Here is a 16219-nt window from a genome sequence, read left to right on the forward strand (position 1 = left end):
GAAAGCTAAGAAACAACTCGCTCTGCACAGTGCTCTTACAGCCTACCGGGAACATCTCTTCCAAAGGCCTGTGAAACGCAGTTTCTTTGCAGGCCTGATCTGGCTGAAGTAGGACTTCTGCTCTGGGTGTGCTACTTTGCCCTAGAGCTGAAAGGCACAACGTGCAGGCTTCTTTCCAAAGGGCGAGTTGGGCCCCACAGCATCTTGCTTCCAGCTCTTTGGGAAGCTAAGAAACAACTCGCTCTGCACAGTGCTCTTACAGCCTAGTGGGAACATCTCTTCCAAAGGCCTGTGAAACGCAGTTTCTTTGCAGGCCTGATCTGGCTGAAGTAGGACTTCTGCTCTGGGTGTGCTACTTTGCCCTAGAGCTGAAAGGCACAACGTGCAGGCTTCTTTCCAAAGGGCGAGTTGGGCCCCACAGCATCTTGCTTCCAGCTCTTTGGGAAGCTAAGAAACAACTCGCTCTGCACAGTGCTCTTACAGCCTAGTGGGAACATCTCTTCCAAAGGCCTGTGAAACGCAGTTTCTTTGCAGGCCCGATCTGGCTGAAGTAGGACTTCTGCTCTGGGTGTGCTACTTTGCCCTAGAGCTGAAAGGCACAACGTGCAGGCTTCTTTCCAAAGGGCGAGTTGGGCCCCACAGCATCTTGCTTCCAGCTCTTTGGGAAGCTAAGAAACAACTCGCTCTGCACAGTGCTCTTACAGCCTAGTGGGAACATCTCTTCCAAAGGCCTGTGAAACGCAGTTTCTTTGCAGGCCTGATCTGGCTGAAGTAGGACTTCTGCTCTGGGTGTGCTACTTTGCCCTAGAGCTGAAAGGCACAACGTGCAGGCTTCTTTCCAAAGGGCGAGTTGGGCCCCACAGCATCTTGCTTCCAGCTCTTTGGGAAGCTAAGAAACAACTCGCTCTGCACAGTGCTCTTACAGCCTAGTGGGAACATCTCTTCCAAAGGCCTGTGAAACGCAGTTTCTTTGCAGGCCTGATCTGGCTGAAGTAGGACTTCTGCTCTGGGTGTGCTACTTTGCCCTAGAGCTGAAAGGCACAACGTGCAGGCTTCTTTCCAAAGGGCGAGTTGGGCCCCACAGCATCTTGCTTCCAGCTCTTTGGGAAGGTAAGAAACAACTCGCTCTGCACAGTGCTCTTACAGCCTAGTGGGAACATCTCTTCCAAAGGCCTGTGAAACGCAGTTTCTTTGCAGGCCTGATCTGGCTGAAGTAGGACTTCTGCTCTGGGTGTGCTACTTTGCCCTAGAGCTGAAAGGCACAACGTGCAGGCTTCTTTCCAAAGGGCGAGTTGGGCCCCACAGCATCTTGCTTCCAGCTCTTTGGGAAGCTAAGAAACAACTCGCTCTGCACAGTGCTCTTACAGCCTACCGGGAACATCTCTTCCAAAGGCCTGTGAAACGCAGTTTGTTTGCAGGCCGGATCTGGCTGAAGTAGGACTTCTGCTCTGGGTGTGCTACTTTGCCCTAGAGCTGAAAGGCACAACGTGCAGGCTTCTTTCCAAAGGGCGAGTTGGGCCCCACAGCATCTTGCTTCCAGCTCTTTGGGAAGCTAAGAAACAACTCGCTCTGCACAGTGCTCTTACAGCCTAGTGGGAACATCTCTTCCAAAGGCCTGTGAAACGCAGTTTCTTTGCAGGCCTGATCTGGCTGAAGTAGGACTTCTGCTCTGGGTGTGCTACTTTGCCCTAGAGCTGAAAGGCACAACGTGCAGGCTTCTTTCCAAAGGGCGAGTTGGGCCCCACAGCATCTTGCTTCCAGCTCTTTGGGAAGCTAAGAAACAACTCGCTCTGCACAGTGCTCTTACAGCCTAGTGGGAACATCTCTTCCAAAGGCCTGTGAAACGCAGTTTCTTTGCAGGCCTGATCTGGCTGAAGTAGGACTTCTGCTCTGGGTGTGCTACTTTGCCCTAGAGCTGAAAGGCACAACGTGCAGGCTTCTTTCCAAAGGGCGAGTTGGGCCCCACAGCATCTTGCTTCCAGCTCTTTGGGAAGCTAAGAAACAACTCGCTCTGCACAGTGCTCTTACAGCCTACCGGGAACATCTCTTCCAAAGGCCTGTGAAACGCAGTTTGTTTGCAGGCCGGATCTGGCTGAAGTAGGACTTCTGCTCTGGGTGTGCTACTTTGCCCTAGAGCTGAAAGGCACAACGTGCAGGCTTCTTTCCAAAGGGCGAGTTGGGCCCCACAGCATCTTGCTTCCAGCTCTTTGGGAAGCTAAGAAACAACTCGCTCTGCACAGTGCTCTTACAGCCTAGTGGGAACATCTCTTCCAAAGGCCTGTGAAACGCAGTTTCTTTGCAGGCCTGATCTGGCTGAAGTAGGACTTCTGCTCTGGGTGTGCTACTTTGCCCTAGAGCTGAAAGGCACAACGTGCAGGCTTCTTTCCAAAGGGCGAGTTGGGCCCCACAGCATCTTGCTTCCAGCTCTTTGGGAAGGTAAGAAACAACTCGCTCTGCACAGTGCTCTTACAGCCTACCAGGAACATCTCTTCCAAAGGCCTGTGAAACGCAGTTTCTTTGCAGGCCTGATCTGGCTGAAGTAGGACTTCTGCTCTGGGTGTGCTACTTTGCCCTAGAGCTGAAAGGCACAACGTGCAGGCTTCTTTCCAAAAGGGCGAGTTGGGCCCCACAGCATCTTGCTTCCAGCTCTTTGGAAAGCTAAGAAACAACTCGCTCTGCACAGTGCTCTTACAGCCTACCGGGAACATCTCTTCCAAAGGCCTGTGAAACGCAGTTTCTTTGCAGGCCTGATCTGGCTGAAGTAGGACTTCTGCTCTGGGTGTGCTACTTTGCCCTAGAGCTGAAAGGCACAACGTGCAGGCTTCTTTCCAAAGGGCGAGTTGGGCCCCACAGCATCTTGCTTCCAGCTCTTTGGGAAGCTAAGAAACAACTCGCTCTGCACAGTGCTCTTACAGCCTAGTGGGAACATCTCTTCCAAAGGCCTGTGAAACGCAGTTTCTTTGCAGGCCTGATCTGGCTGAAGTAGGACTTCTGCTCTGGGTGTGCTACTTTGCCCTAGAGCTGAAAGGCACAACGTGCAGGCTTCTTTCCAAAGGGCGAGTTGGGCCCCACAGCATCTTGCTTCCAGCTCTTTGGGAAGCTAAGAAACAACTCGCTCTGCACAGTGCTCTTACAGCCTAGTGGGAACATCTCTTCCAAAGGCCTGTGAAACGCAGTTTCTTTGCAGGCCCGATCTGGCTGAAGTAGGACTTCTGCTCTGGGTGTGCTACTTTGCCCTAGAGCTGAAAGGCACAACGTGCAGGCTTCTTTCCAAAGGGCGAGTTGGGCCCCACAGCATCTTGCTTCCAGCTCTTTGGGAAGCTAAGAAACAACTCGCTCTGCACAGTGCTCTTACAGCCTACGGGGAACATCTCTTCCAAAGGCCTGTGAAACGCAGTTTCTTTGCAGGCCTGATCTGGCTGAAGTAGGACTTCTGCTCTGGGTGTGCTACTTTGCCCTAGAGCTGAATGGCGCAACTTGCAGGCTTCTTTCCAAAGGGCGAGTTGGGCCCCACAGCATCTTGCTTCCAGCTCTTTGGGAAGCTAAGAAACAACTCGCTCTGCAGAGTGCTCTTACAGCCTAGTGGGAACATCTCTTCCAAAGGCCTGTGAAACGCAGTTTCTTTGCAGGCCCGATCTGGCTGAAGTAGGACTTCTGCTCTGGGTGTGCTACTTTGCCCTAGAGCTGAAAGGCACAACGTGCAGGCTTCTTTCCAAAGGGCGAGTTGGGCCCCACAGCATCTTGCTTCCAGCTCTTTGGGAAGCTAAGAAACAACTCGCTCTGCACAGTGCTCTTACAGCCTAGTGGGAACATCTCTTCCAAAGGCCTGTGAAACGCAGTTTCTTTGCAGGCCTGATCTGGCTGAAGTAGGACTTCTGCTCTGGGTGTGCTACTTTGCCCTAGAGCTGAAAGGCACAACGTGCAGGCTTCTTTCCAAAGGGCGAGTTGGGCCCCACAGCATCTTGCTTCCAGCTCTTTGGGAAGCTAAGAAACAACTCGCTCTGCACAGTGCTCTTACAGCCTACGGGGAACATCTCTGACAAAGGCCTGTGAAACGCAGTTTCTTTGCAGGCCTGATCTGGCTGAAGTAGGACTTCTGCTCTGGGTGTGCTACTTTGCCCTAGAGCTGAAAGGCACAACGTGCAGGCTTCTTTCCAAAGGGCGAGTTGGGCCCCACAGCATCTTGCTTCCAGCTCTTTGGGAAGCTAAGAAACAACTCGCTCTGCACAGTGCTCTTACAGCCTAGTGGGAACATCTCTTCCAAAGGCCTGTGAAACGCAGTTTCTTTGCAGGCCTGATCTGGCTGAAGTAGGACTTCTGCTCTGGGTGTGCTACTTTGCCCTAGAGCTGAAAGGCACAACGTGCAGGCTTCTTTCCAAAGGGCGAGTTGGGCCCCACAGCATCTTGCTTCCAGCTCTTTGGGAAGCTAAGAAACAACTCGCTCTGCACAGTGCTCTTACAGCCTAGTGGGAACATCTCTTCCAAAGGCCTGTGAAACGCAGTTTCTTTGCAGGCCTGATCTGGCTGAAGTAGGACTTCTGCTCTGGGTGTGCTACTTTGCCCTAGAGCTGAAAGGCGCAACTTGCAGGCTTCTTTCCAAAGGGCGAGTTGGGCCCCACAGCATCTTGCTTCCAGCTCTTTGGGAAGCTAAGAAACAACTCGCTCTGCACAGTGCTCTTACAGCCTACGGGGAACATCTCTTCCAAAGGCCTGTGAAACGCAGTTTCTTTGCAGGCCCGATCTGGCTGAAGTAGGACTTCTGCTCTGGGTGTGCTACTTTGCCCTAGAGCTGAAAGGCACAACGTGCAGGCTTCTTTCCAAAGGGCGAGTTGGGCCCCACAGCATCTTGCTTCCAGCTCTTTGGGAAGCTAAGAAACAACTCGCTCTGCACAGTGCTCTTACAGCCTAGTGGGAACATCTCTTCCAAAGGCCTGTGAAACGCAGTTTCTTTGCAGGCCCGATCTGGCTGAAGTAGGACTTCTGCTCTGGGTGTGCTACTTTGCCCTAGAGCTGAAAGGCACAACGTGCAGGCTTCTTTCCAAAGGGCGAGTTGGGCCCCACAGCATCTTGCTTCCAGCTCTTTGGGAAGCTAAGAAACAACTCGCTCTGCACAGTGCTCTTACAGCCTAGTGGGAACATCTCTTCCAAAGGCCTGTGAAACGCAGTTTCTTTGCAGGCCTGATCTGGCTGAAGTAGGACTTCTGCTCTGGGTGTGCTACTTTGCCCTAGAGCTGAAAGGCACAACGTGCAGGCTTCTTTCCAAAGGGCGAGTTGGGCCCCACAGCATCTTGCTTCCAGCTCTTTGGGAAGCTAAGAAACAACTCGCTCTGCACAGTGCTCTTACAGCCTAGTGGGAACATCTCTTCCAAAGGCCTGTGAAACGCAGTTTCTTTGCAGGCCTGATCTGGCTGAAGTAGGACTTCTGCTCTGGGTGTGCTACTTTGCCCTAGAGCTGAAAGGCACAACGTGCAGGCTTCTTTCCAAAGGGCGAGTTGGGCCCCACAGCATCTTGCTTCCAGCTCTTTGGGAAGGTAAGAAACAACTCGCTCTGCACAGTGCTCTTACAGCCTACCAGGAACATCTCTTCCAAAGGCCTGTGAAACGCAGTTTCTTTGCAGGCCTGATCTGGCTGAAGTAGGACTTCTGCTCTGGGTGTGCTACTTTGCCCTAGAGCTGAAAGGCACAACGTGCAGGCTTCTTTCCAAAGGGCGAGTTGGGCCCCACAGCATCTTGCTTCCAGCTCTTTGGGAAGCTAAGAAACAACTCGCTCTGCACAGTGCTCTTACAGCCTAGTGGGAACATCTCTTCCAAAGGCCTGTGAAACGCAGTTTCTTTGCAGGCCTGATCTGGCTGAAGTAGGACTTCTGCTCTGGGTGTGCTACTTTGCCCTAGAGCTGAAAGGCACAACGTGCAGGCTTCTTTCCAAAGGGCGAGTTGGGCCCCACAGCATCTTGCTTCCAGCTCTTTGGGAAGCTAAGAAACAACTCGCTCTGCACAGTGATCTTACAGCCTAGTGGGAACATCTCTTCCAAAGGCCTGTGAAATGCAGTTTCTTTGCAGGCCTGATCTGGCTGAAGTAGGACTTCTGCTCTGGGTGTGCTACTTTGCCCTACAGCTGAAAGGCACAACGTGCAGGCTTCTTTCCAAAGGGCGAGTTGGGCCCCACAGCATCTTGCTTCCAGCTCTTTGGGAAGCTAAGAAACAACTCGCTCTGCACAGTGCTCTTACAGCCTAGTGGGAACATCTCTTCCAAAGTCCTGTGAAACGCAGTTTCTTTGCAGGCCTGATCTGGCTGAAGTAGGACTTCTGCTCTGGGTGTGCTACTTTGCCCTAGAGCTGAAAGGCACAACGTGCAGGCTTCTTTCCAAAGGGCGAGTTGGGCCCCACAGCATCTTGCTTCCAGCTCTTTGGGAAGCTAAGAAACAACTCGCTCTGCACAGTGCTCTTACAGCCTAGTGGGAACATCTCTTCCAAAGGCCTGTGAAACGCAGTTTCTTTGCAGGCCTGATCTGGCTGAAGTAGGACTTCTGCTCTGGGTGTGCTACTTTGCCCTAGAGCTGAAAGGCACAACGTGCAGGCTTCTTTCCAAAGGGCGAGTTGGGCCCAACAGCATCTTGCTTCCAGCTCTTTGGGAAGCTAAGAAACAACTCGCTCTGCACAGTGCTCTTACAGCCTAGTGGGAACATCTCTTCCAAAGGCCTGTGAAACGCAGTTTCTTTGCAGGCCTGATCTGGCTGAAGTAGGACTTCTGCTCTGGGTGTGCTACTTTGCCCTAGAGCTGAAAGGCACAACGTGCAGGCTTCTTTCCAAAGGGCGAGTTGGGCCCCACAGCATCTTGCTTCCAGCTCTTTGGGAAGCTAAGAAACAACTCGCTCTGCACAGTGCTCTTACAGCCTAGTGGGAACATCTCTTCCAAAGGCCTGTGAAACGCAGTTTCTTTGCAGGCCTGATCTGGCTGAAGTAGAACTTCTGCTCTGGGTGTGCTACTTTGCCCTAGAGCTGAAAGGCACAACGTGCTGGCTTCTTTCCAAAGGGCGAGTTGGGCCCCACAGCATCTTGCTTCCAGCTCTTTGGGAAGCTAAGAAACAACTCGCTCTGCACAGTGCTCTTACAGCCTAGTGGGAACATCTCTTCCAAAGGCCTGTGAAACGCAGTTTCTTTGCAGGCCTGATCTGGCTGAAGTAGGACTTCTGCTCTGGGTGTGCTACTTTGCCCTAGAGCTGAAAGGCACAACGTGCAGGCTTCTTTCCAAAGGGCGAGTTGGGCCCCACAGCATCTTGCTTCCAGCTCTTTGGGAAGCTAAGAAACAACTCGCTCTGCACAGTGCTCTTACAGCCTAGTGGGAACATCTCTTCCAAAGGCCTGTGAAACGCAGTTTCTTTGCAGGCCTGATCTGGCTGAAGTAGGACTTCTGCTCTGGGTGTGCTACTTTGCCCTAGAGCTGAAAGGCACAACGTGCAGGCTTCTTTCCAAAGGGCGAGTTGGGCCCCACAGCATCTTGCTTCCAGCTCTTTGGGAAGCTAAGAAACAACTCGCTCTGCACAGTGCTCTTACAGCCTAGTGGGAACATCTCTTCCAAAGGCCTGTGAAACGCAGTTTCTTTGCAGGCCCGATCTGGCTGAAGTAGGACTTCTGCTCTGGGTGTGCTACTTTGCCCTAGAGCTGAAAGGCACAACGTGCAGGCTTCTTTCCAAAGGGCGAGTTGGGCCCCACAGCATCTTGCTTCCAGCTCTTTGGGAAGCTAAGAAACAACTCGCTCTGCACAGTGCTCTTACAGCCTAGTGGGAACATCTCTTCCAAAGGCCTGTGAAACGCAGTTTCTTTGCAGGCCCGATCTGGCTGAAGTAGGACTTCTGCCCTGGGTGTGCTACTTTGCCCTAGAGCTGAAAGGCACAACGTGCAGGCTTCTTTCCAAAGGGCGAGTTGGGCCCCACAGCATCTTGCTTCCAGCTCTTTGGGAAGCTAAGAAACAACTCGCTCTGCACAGTGCTCTTACAGCCTAGTGGGAACATCTCTTCCAAAGGCCTGTGAAACGCAGTTTCTTTGCAGGCCCGATCTGGCTGAAGTAGGACTTCTGCTCTGGGTGTGCTACTTTGCCCTAGAGCTGAAAGGCACAACGTGCAGGCTTCTTTCCAAAGGGCGAGTTGGGCCCCACAGCATCTTGCTTCCAGCTCTTTGGGAAGCTAAGAAACAACTCGCTCTGCACAGTGCTCTTACAGCCTACGGGGAACATCTCTTCCAAAGGCCTGTGAAACGCAGTTTCTTTGCAGGCCTGATCTGGCTGAAGTAGGACTTCTGCTCTGGGTGTGCTACTTTGCCCTAGAGCTGAAAGGCACAACGTGCAGGCTTCTTTCCAAAGGGCGAGTTGGGCCCCACAGCATCTTGCTTCCAGCTCTTTGGGAAGCTAAGAAACAACTCGCTCTGCACAGTGCTCTTACAGCCTAGTGGGAACATCTCTTCCAAAGGCCTGTGAAACGCAGTTTCTTTGCAGGCCTGATCTGGCTGAAGTAGGACTTCTGCTCTGGGTGTGCTACTTTGCCCTAGAGCTGAAAGGCGCAACTTGCAGGCTTCTTTCCAAAGGGCGAGTTGGGCCCCACAGCATCTTGCTTCCAGCTCTTTGGGAAGCTAAGAAACAACTCGCTCTGCACAGTGCTCTTACAGCCTACGGGGAACATCTCTTCCAAAGGCCTGTGAAACGCAGTTTCTTTGCAGGCCCGATCTGGCTGAAGTAGGACTTCTGCTCTGGGTGTGCTACTTTGCCCTAGAGCTGAAAGGCACAACGTGCAGGCTTCTTTCCAAAGGGCGAGTTGGGCCCCACAGCATCTTGCTTCCAGCTCTTTGGGAAGCTAAGAAACAACTCGCTCTGCACAGTGCTCTTACAGCCTAGTGGGAACATCTCTTCCAAAGGCCTGTGAAACGCAGTTTCTTTGCAGGCCCGATCTGGCTGAAGTAGGACTTCTGCTCTGGGTGTGCTACTTTGCCCTAGAGCTGAAAGGCACAACGTGCAGGCTTCTTTCCAAAGGGCGAGTTGGGCCCCACAGCATCTTGCTTCCAGCTCTTTGGGAAGCTAAGAAACAACTCGCTCTGCACAGTGCTCTTACAGCCTACCGGGAACATCTCTTCCAAAGGCCTGTGAAACGCAGTTTCTTTGCAGGCCTGATCTGGCTGAAGTAGGACTTCTGCTCTGGGTGTGCTACTTTGCCCTAGAGCTGAAAGGCACAACGTGCAGGCTTCTTTCCAAAGGGCGAGTTGGGCCCCACAGCATCTTGCTTCCAGCTCTTTGGGAAGCTAAGAAACAACTCGCTCTGCACAGTGCTCTTACAGCCTAGTGGGAACATCTCTTCCAAAGGCCTGTGAAACGCAGTTTCTTTGCAGGCCTGATCTGGCTGAAGTAGGACTTCTGCTCTGGGTGTGCTACTTTGCCCTAGAGCTGAAAGGCACAACGTGCAGGCTTCTTTCCAAAGGGCGAGTTGGGCCCCACAGCATCTTGCTTCCAGCTCTTTGGGAAGCTAAGAAACAACTCGCTCTGCACAGTGCTCTTACAGCCTAGTGGGAACATCTCTTCCAAAGGCCTGTGAAACGCAGTTTCTTTGCAGGCCTGATCTGGCTGAAGTAGGACTTCCGCTCTGGGTGTGCTACTTTGCCCTAGAGCTGAAAGGCACAACGTACAGGCTTCTTTCCAAAGGGCGAGTTGGGCCCCACAGCATCTTGCTTCCAGCTCTTTGGGAAGGTAAGAAACAACTCGCTCTGCACAGTGCTCTTACAGCCTACCAGGAACATCTCTTCCAAAGGCCTGTGAAACGCAGTTTCTTTGCAGGCCTGATCTGGCTGAAGTAGGACTTCTGCTCTGGGTGTGCTACTTTGCCCTAGAGCTGAAAGGCACAACGTGCAGGCTTCTTTCCAAAGGGCGAGTTGGGCCCCACAGCATCTTGCTTCCAGCTCTTTGGGAAGCTAAGAAACAACTCGCTCTGCACAGTGCTCTTACAGCCTAGTGGGAACATCTCTTCCAAAGGCCTGTGAAACGCAGTTTCTTTGCAGGCCTTATCTGGCTGAAGTAGGACTTCTGCTCTGGGTGTGCTACTTTGCCCTAGAGCTGAAAGGCACAACGTGCAGGCTTCTTTCCAAAGGGCGAGTTGGGCCCCACAGCATCTTGCTTCCAGCTCTTTGGGAAGCTAAGAAACAACTCGCTCTGCACAGTGCTCTTACAGCCTAGTGGGAACATCTCTTCCAAAGGCCTGTGAAACGCAGTTTCTTTGCAGGCCTGATCTGGCTGAAGTAGGACTTCTGCTCTGGGTGTGCTACTTTGCCCTAGAGCTGAAAGGCACAACGTGCAGGCTTCTTTCCAAAGGGCGAGTTGGGCCCCACAGCATCTTGCTTCCAGCTCTTTGGGAAGCTAAGAAACAACTCGCTCTGCACAGTGCTCTTACAGCCTAGTGGGAACATCTCTTCCAAAGGCCTGTGAAACGCAGTTTCTTTGCAGGCCCGATCTGGCTGAAGTAGGACTTCTGCTCTGGGTGTGCTACTTTGCCCTAGAGCTGAAAGGCACAACGTGCAGGCTTCTTTCCAAAGGGCGAGTTGGGCCCCACAGCATCTTGCTTCCAGCTCTTTGGGAAGCTAAGAAACAACTCGCTCTGCACAGTGCTCTTACAGCCTAGTGGGAACATCTCTTCCAAAGGCCTGTGAAACGCAGTTTCTTTGCAGGCCCGATCTGGCTGAAGTAGGACTTCTGCTCTGGGTGTGCTACTTTGCCCTAGAGCTGAAAGGCACAACGTGCAGGCTTCTTTCCAAAGGGCGAGTTGGGCCCCACAGCATCTTGCTTCCAGCTATTTGGGAAGCTAAGAAACAACTCGCTCTGCACAGTGCTCTTACAGCCTAGTGGGAACATCTCTTCCAAAGGCCTGTGAAACGCAGTTTCTTTGCAGGCCCGATCTGGCTGAAGTAGGACTTCTGCTCTGGGTGTGCTACTTTGCCCTAGAGCTGAAAGGCACAACGTGCAGGCTTCTTTCCAAAGGGCGAGTTGGGCCCCACAGCATCTTGCTTCCAGCTCTTTGGGAAGCTAAGAAACAACTCGCTCTGCACAGTGCTCTTACAGCCTACGGGGAACATCTCTTCCAAAGGCCTGTGAAACGCAGTTTCTTTGCAGGCCTGATCTGGCTGAAGTAGGACTTCTGCTCTGGGTGTGCTACTTTGCCCTAGAGCTGAAAGGCACAACGTGCAGGCTTCTTTCCAAAGGGCGAGTTGGGCCCCACAGCATCTTGCTTCCAGCTCTTTGGGAAGCTAAGAAACAACTCGCTCTGCACAGTGCTCTTACAGCCTAGTGGGAACATCTCTTCCAAAGGCCTGTGAAACGCAGTTTCTTTGCAGGCCTGATCTGGCTGAAGTAGGACTTCTGCTCTGGGTGTGCTACTTTGCCCTAGAGCTGAAAGGCGCAACTTGCAGGCTTCTTTCCAAAGGGCGAGTTGGGCCCCACAGCATCTTGCTTCCAGCTCTTTGGGAAGCTAAGAAACAACTCGCTCTGCACAGTGCTCTTACAGCCTACGGGGAACATCTCTTCCAAAGGCCTGTGAAACGCAGTTTCTTTGCAGGCCCGATCTGGCTGAAGTAGGACTTCTGCTCTGGGTGTGCTACTTTGCCCTAGAGCTGAAAGGCACAACGTGCAGGCTTCTTTCCAAAGGGCGAGTTGGGCCCCACAGCATCTTGCTTCCAGCTCTTTGGGAAGCTAAGAAACAACTCGCTCTGCACAGTGCTCTTACAGCCTAGTGGGAACATCTCTTCCAAAGGCCTGTGAAACGCAGTTTCTTTGCAGGCCCGATCTGGCTGAAGTAGGACTTCTGCTCTGGGTGTGCTACTTTGCCCTAGAGCTGAAAGGCACAACGTGCAGGCTTCTTTCCAAAGGGCGAGTTGGGCCCCACAGCATCTTGCTTCCAGCTCTTTGGGAAGCTAAGAAACAACTCGCTCTGCACAGTGCTCTTACAGCCTACCGGGAACATCTCTTCCAAAGGCCTGTGAAACGCAGTTTCTTTGCAGGCCTGATCTGGCTGAAGTAGGACTTCTGCTCTGGGTGTGCTACTTTGCCCTAGAGCTGAAAGGCACAACGTGCAGGCTTCTTTCCAAAGGGCGAGTTGGGCCCCACAGCATCTTGCTTCCAGCTCTTTGGGAAGCTAAGAAACAACTCGCTCTGCACAGTGCTCTTACAGCCTAGTGGGAACATCTCTTCCAAAGGCCTGTGAAACGCAGTTTCTTTGCAGGCCTGATCTGGCTGAAGTAGGACTTCTGCTCTGGGTGTGCTACTTTGCCCTAGAGCTGAAAGGCACAACGTGCAGGCTTCTTTCCAAAGGGCGAGTTGGGCCCCACAGCAACTTGCTTCCAGCTCTTTGGGAAGCTAAGAAACAACTCGCTCTGCACAGTGCTCTTACAGCCTAGTGGGAACATCTCTTCCAAAGGCCTGTGAAACGCAGTTTCTTTGCAGGCCTGATCTGGCTGAAGTAGGACTTCCGCTCTGGGTGTGCTACTTTGCCCTAGAGCTGAAAGGCACAACGTACAGGCTTCTTTCCAAAGGGCGAGTTGGGCCCCACAGCATCTTGCTTCCAGCTCTTTGGGAAGGTAAGAAACAACTCGCTCTGCACAGTGCTCTTACAGCCTACCAGGAACATCTCTTCCAAAGGCCTGTGAAACGCAGTTTCTTTGCAGGCCTGATCTGGCTGAAGTAGGACTTCTGCTCTGGGTGTGCTACTTTGCCCTAGAGCTGAAAGGCACAACGTGCAGGCTTCTTTCCAAAGGGCGAGTTGGGCCCCACAGCATCTTGCTTCCAGCTCTTTGGGAAGCTAAGAAACAACTCGCTCTGCACAGTGCTCTTACAGCCTAGTGGGAACATCTCTTCCAAAGGCCTGTGAAACGCAGTTTCTTTGCAGGCCTGATCTGGCTGAAGTAGGACTTCTGCTCTGGGTGTGCTACTTTGCCCTAGAGCTGAAAGGCACAACGTGCAGGCTTCTTTCCAAAGGGCGAGTTGGGCCCCACAGCATCTTGCTTCCAGCTCTTTGGGAAGCTAAGAAACAACTCGCTCTGCACAGTGCTCTTACAGCCTAGTGGGAACATCTCTTCCAAAGGCCTGTGAAACGCAGTTTCTTTGCAGGCCTGATCTGGCTGAAGTAGAACTTCTGCTCTGGGTGTGCTACTTTGCCCTAGAGCTGAAAGGCACAACGTGCTGGCTTCTTTCCAAAGGGCGAGTTGGGCCCCACAGCATCTTGCTTCCAGCTCTTTGGGAAGCTAAGAAACAACTCGCTCTGCACAGTGCTCTTACAGCCTAGTGGGAACATCTCTTCCAAAGGCCTGTGAAACGCAGTTTCTTTGCAGGCCTGATCTGGCTGAAGTAGGACTTCTGCTCTGGGTGTGCTACTTTGCCCTAGAGCTGAAAGGCACAACGTGCAGGCTTCTTTCCAAAGGGCGAGTTGGGCCCCACAGCATCTTGCTTCCAGCTCTTTGGGAAGCTAAGAAACAACTCGCTCTGCACAGTGCTCTTACAGCCTAGTGGGAACATCTCTTCCAAAGGCCTGTGAAACGCAGTTTCTTTGCAGGCCTGATCTGGCTGAAGTAGAACTTCTGCTCTGGGTGTGCTACTTTGCCCTAGAGCTGAAAGGCACAACGTGCTGGCTTCTTTCCAAAGGGCGAGTTGGGCCCCACAGCATCTTGCTTCCAGCTCTTTGGGAAGCTAAGAAACAACTCGCTCTGCACAGTGCTCTTACAGCCTAGTGGGAACATCTCTTCCAAAGGCCTGTGAAACGCAGTTTCTTTGCAGGCCTGATCTGGCTGAAGTAGGACTTCTGCTCTGGGTGTGCTACTTTGCCCTAGAGCTGAAAGGCACAACGTGCAGGCTTCTTTCCAAAGGGCGAGTTGGGCCCCACAGCATCTTGCTTCCAGCTCTTTGGGAAGCTAAGAAACAACTCGCTCTGCACAGTGCTCTTACAGCCTAGTGGGAACATCTCTTCCAAAGGCCTGTGAAACGCAGTTTCTTTGCAGGCCCGATCTGGCTGAAGTAGGACTTCTGCTCTGGGTGTGCTACTTTGCCCTAGAGCTGAAAGGCACAACGTGCAGGCTTCTTTGCAAAGGGCGAGTTGGGCCCCACAGCATCTTGCTTCCAGCTCTTTGTGAAGCTAAGAAACAACTCGCTCTGCACAGTGCTCTTACAGCCTAGTGGGAACATCTCTTCCAAAGGCCTGTGAAACGCAGTTTCTTTGCAGGCCTGATCTGGCTGAAGTAGGACTTCTGCTCTGGGTGTGCTACTTTGCCCTAGAGCTGAAAGGCACAACGTGCAGGCTTCTTTCCAAAGGGCGAGTTGGGCCCCACAGCATCTTGCTTCCAGCTCTTTGGGAAGCTAAGAAACAACTCGCTCTGCACAGTGCTCTTACAGCCTAGTGGGAACATCTCTTCCAAAGGCCTGTGAAACGCAGTTTCTTTGCAGGCCTGATCTGGCTGAAGTAGGACTTCTGCTCTGGGTGTGCTACTTTGCCCTAGAGCTGAAAGGCACAACGTGCAGGCTTCTTTCCAAAGGGCGAGTTGGGCCCCACAGCATCTTGCTTCCAGCTCTTTGGGAAGCTAAGAAACAACTCGCTCTGCACAGTGCTCTTACAGCCTAGTGGGAACATCTCTTCCAAAGGCCTGTGAAACGCAGTTTCTTTGCAGGCCTGATCTGGCTGAAGTAGAACTTCTGCTCTGGGTGTGCTACTTTGCCCTAGAGCTGAAAGGCACAACGTGCTGGCTTCTTTCCAAAGGGCGAGTTGGGCCCCACAGCATCTTGCTTCCAGCTCTTTGGGAAGCTAAGAAACAACTCGCTCTGCACAGTGCTCTTACAGCCTAGTGGGAACATCTCTTCCAAAGGCCTGTGAAACGCAGTTTCTTTGCAGGCCTGATCTGGCTGAAGTAGGACTTCTGCTCTGGGTGTGCTACTTTGCCCTAGAGCTGAAAGGCACAACGTGCAGGCTTCTTTCCAAAGGGCGAGTTGGGCCCCACAGCATCTTGCTTCCAGCTCTTTGGGAAGCTAAGAAACAACTCGCTCTGCACAGTGCTCTTACAGCCTAGTGGGAACATCTCTTCCAAAGGCCTGTGAAACGCAGTTTCTTTGCAGGCCTGATCTGGCTGAAGTAGAACTTCTGCTCTGGGTGTGCTACTTTGCCCTAGAGCTGAAAGGCACAACGTGCTGGCTTCTTTCCAAAGGGCGAGTTGGGCCCCACAGCATCTTGCTTCCAGCTCTTTGGGAAGCTAAGAAACAACTCGCTCTGCACAGTGCTCTTACAGCCTAGTGGGAACATCTCTTCCAAAGGCCTGTGAAACGCAGTTTCTTTGCAGGCCCGATCTGGCTGAAGTAGGACTTCTGCTCTGGGTGTGCTACTTTGCCCTAGAGCTGAAAGGCACAACGTGCAGGCTTCTTTCCAAAGGGCGAGTTGGGCCCCACAGCATCTTGCTTCCAGCTCTTTGGGAAGCTAAGAAACAACTCGCTCTGCACAGTGCTCTTACAGCCTAGTGGGAACATCTCTTCCAAAGGCCTGTGAAACGCAGTTTCTTTGCAGGCCCGATCTGGCTGAAGTAGGACTTCTGCTCTGGGTGTGCTACTTTGCCCTAGAGCTGAAAGGCACAACGTGCAGGCTTCTTTGCAAAGGGCGAGTTGGGCCCCACAGCATCTTGCTTCCAGCTCTTTGTGAAGCTAAGAAACAACTCGCTCTGCACAGTGCTCTTACAGCCTAGTGGGAACATCTCTTCCAAAGGCCTGTGAAACGCAGTTTCTTTGCAGGCCTGATCTGGCTGAAGTAGGACTTCTGCTCTGGGTGTGCTACTTTGCCCTAGAGCTGAAAGGCACAACGTGCAGGCTTCTTTCCAAAGGGCGAGTTGGGCCCCACAGCATCTTGCTTCCAGCTCTTTGGGAAGCTAAGAAACAACTCGCTCTGCACAGTGCTCTTACAGCCTAGTGGGAACATCTCTTCCAAAGGCCTGTGAAACGCAGTTTCTTTGCAGGCCTGATCTGGCTGAAGTAGGACTTCTGCTCTGGGTGTGCTACTTTGCCCTAGAGCTGAAAGGCACAACGTGCAGGCTTCTTTCCAAAGGGCGAGTTGGGCCCCACAGCATCTTGCTTCCAGCTCTTTGGGAAGGTAAGAAACAACTCGCTCTGCACAGTGCTCTTACAGCCTAGTGGGAACATCTCTTCCAAAGGCCTGTGAAACGCAGTTTC

This window comes from Equus caballus, chromosome 14 (genome assembly GCF_041296265.1).
Source record: "Equus caballus isolate H_3958 breed thoroughbred chromosome 14, TB-T2T, whole genome shotgun sequence".
Lineage (NCBI taxonomy): Eukaryota > Metazoa > Chordata > Mammalia > Perissodactyla > Equidae > Equus > Equus caballus.